Here is a 3,632-nt window from a genome sequence, read left to right on the forward strand (position 1 = left end):
AGGCATTCTCGAGTGATACTATCGAGGGCACTAAGGTACTACCGATAAGATGTAGCAATCCAGAAGAAATATTGTCACGCGAACACAGTGCTGACAAGCGACATAGAACCCACGAGGCGGGGCCCGGTGAACTACAAGAGCCTCAAAACCTAACACGGACTAGGGTGGAAAATAAAGCGCAGGAATACCAAGTAAAGAGTACAACTTAAGGTTTACAACCAACTCGAATACGAGGTAAATGAAAATCTGACATGACCTACAAGGAGGTTCTTAAACAATAATACAACTGATACAAAGACATAAGTCTTAAGGCATAAATCTCAAGGAAGACATCTCTGGAAGCCTTCTAAGATCCACAGGTCTCACGCTCACGATCGAAAAGGTTTAAAAGTAAATCCATGAGCTCACTAGCCCTAGTAAGTAATCCAAAACAAAGCTGAAAGCAAAAGTTCAGGTCTGAAATTTGCACATAATGCAATAGCACAAAATAGTGTAAACAAAATCAAAGGTAAAAACAATAAATACAATATCCAAAGTATGACTCCAAATTCATCTGAAAGTGCCAAAGGTCATTTGTTTACCCTCGGTGACGGACCGAGCGAAATAATCGAAATCATTTATTTTACCCTCGGTGACCCGAGGCCCGAATAACAGGTGGCGTTGATTATTTCACTCGAGACGGACACGGTGCTGAAACGTAGTCTCATTTTCCAAAATTACTTGTCGACAAGGTCGAGTTTAACCCCCTAGCGACGTGGTTGCATATTGTTCATTTGGAGACCAAAAATTGGATACATTTCAAGCCAAGAATCTGAGAATATACACAAGTATTTTTCCAAAAAAATTCATCTAATAAAATAAAGTGGATAAATAAATAATGTAAAAGAAAATACTCACTTTTTCCAAGCCTAAGCATGGTTCTCATTTTTGGAGAAATAATAACAACATTTCACAAATATTTTTCCCAAAATTTAAGAAAATAAAAGATTTACCAACAAAATAAAATACCACAAGTATAAATAATAGTGAAACCAATAAATAATTATCCAACCAAACTCAAGGATGAAATGCATGATTATTAATACAATAAAAATACTAAAAATTTGTAAAAATTCAAGGTCTAATGTATCTCATCAATTGAAGAAAAATGATCCACCTAATTCCAAGATAACTAGAAAAATAATTTCAAGGGAAATATTGACTAAAACAAGGATGCTAAAAATTTTAGGAAGAAGATAGGCAAGGACATAAAGGTAAGTGGATATTTTAAGGGATAAATGTATAACCAAATAATAGATAGGTAATCCAAATTGATGTTAGGTGGACCAAGGATTCAAGCACTTAATAAATCTTAAGTTTTTTGTTATTGGGAATAAACAAAGGTTACAAAAAGGATAATTACTTTGCCAAATATTTGGAAGTAACAAAGGAAATAACATGTATAAGTTTTTGGCAAAATAAAAAGCACTATGGTTCCAACTAAGTATAGAAACTTCTCTTCCTCTAAAAACACAAGACATAAATAGAAGGCATTCTCACAATAATTTTTTTAAAGAATAAATGCAAAATAAAAATTTCAGAAATTCTACATGAAAATAAATCAATACCACAAAATTTAAATACAAGAGTTTAAGGGATTACTTACTTGGTGATCTCCTAAATTCAAAAGAAATCCAAGATTATAGCTCAAGGTGATCCTATAATCCAAGGAAAACCAACCAAAATACATGAATACATGTACACATGGAAACATACACAATATCATGGTTTTTTAAATAGCATGCTAGTTCTACCCTCAAATATGGTCCAAAAAAAAATCTCCACCATGCTTGGGTGAGCAAGAACTAAGCAACTTAACATTCATTAAACTAATGCCAAGGCCAAACCTTTCTCCAAACAAGGATGGTAAGCACAAGCCTTTGAGCTAACACTAAGCTCCAAGGGTTTCAACAACAATTTGAAAGTATCTACAAGTAGATCTAACATAAAACTAATACTAGTGGTAATAACAATGATGTGGGAAGGGAACATAGAATGATTAAGAGGAACAAGGACAATAGGTGAGAGAAACAAGGATGGAAATAAATCTCCTAGCACAAGTAGTAGATCAATGCATGCATGCATGCATGTATATATATATATAATCACAAGGGTGCAAAAATATATAAGGTCCAACACACATGCCAAAACTACAAAACTAAACATTCATTAGGCATGCAAAAACTTGGGTTTTTGGTTTGGGTTTCAAGCAAAATGGTATAAACACATAGATGGTTCCATGAATAAAACTTTATGTAACATGGAGACCAAGAACTAAAGATACTCAAGAGGCACAAGGGTGGGTTTCAACATGTATAAGGTGAGGTTTTTCATGCAAGGATAAGCACCAAAAATTTTAAACAACAACCCATGCAAACATAAGCAACAAGACAACCACCATCAACAAGAGGAGGAGAGAGCCTACCTTGCCTTTGGAGGACGCCGGCGGCTACTTGCTCTTCTTCTCCTCACCTTCGGATGCCAAGACCACCGGTGGAGACTCGAACTCCGGTGATGGATGGCCTTCTTCTTCAACTTCCAAGGAGTAAACAAGTGGGAGAGTGGAGAGAAAGAAGAGAGATGGAGGAATGAAAGAAGGAGATGACCATGGGGGTGAAAACATTCGGCCAAGGAGGGGGCCATGACAAGATGGCTTCCGGGAATTCCTCCGGGAATTCTTCTCTCTAGAAAGACTCCCAGCATGGTGACAAGAAGAAGAAGAAAGGATTAAGGGGTAAGGTAAACAAGGTTAGCACTTAACTAAGTTTTAATTTTCTTTTAGGAGACAAATGAAAGGTGTAGGGACCAGGTTGGCGGGGTCCACAAATATCAAGAATATCATCATTATTATCATGATGCATTTCTCCACCCTGTGAAAATGAACACGAAGCAGCCAAGTTATCAAATAATCTAGAAATACATGGTAGAAATTAAGGTCCCATGAAAGGTGGATTGATGAAACTTTATTGGCATACTTAACTGTAGGCTGTGAATCATGTATCTGCCATTTTGTTAAATTTCCTGATGCATATTCCAATTCATTTGTACCAAAGCCTGTGGGGCAAGCTGACCAGCCATCAGCATTCCATGAACTGATAAATAGTAATTAAACATTTAATTTACCTTCAATAACATTGTTTATTAGCGTTATTATTATAATATGCTTTTTTTGAGGTACATTTCTTGTCCGGCACCTCATCTGTTATACTATGTTGAAGACACTTTATCACCGGGTCTGTAATTCAAGTTAAAAAAATATTTTTAACAAGCGCACTAAATGACTTGAATGTTAAATGTTGCTATATTAAAGCTAAATCAAGTGATTACCGGCAAAATCTCAACAAGGCTTGCCTCAAGAAGAGGATGAGATGCATTAGAAGGTTGAGCCAATTTATTGAATGAATATATAGTTCCTACAAAATAGGAGACGTGGCTTTAAAATCCAAAGAATCAGGTTATAAAGAATAACAGATAATTCACAAAATGAGTACATCCATATGGCCATTGAAAGCATCCCTTATAGGATTGTCTGAATAAATTCCATCACAAGTCAACACCATCTTCAACTGATATTTTCAAGCATTTCTCAACAT

This window comes from Dioscorea cayenensis, chromosome 11, assembly GCF_009730915.1.
Source record: "Dioscorea cayenensis subsp. rotundata cultivar TDr96_F1 chromosome 11, TDr96_F1_v2_PseudoChromosome.rev07_lg8_w22 25.fasta, whole genome shotgun sequence".
Classification (NCBI taxonomy): domain Eukaryota; kingdom Viridiplantae; phylum Streptophyta; class Magnoliopsida; order Dioscoreales; family Dioscoreaceae; genus Dioscorea; species Dioscorea cayenensis.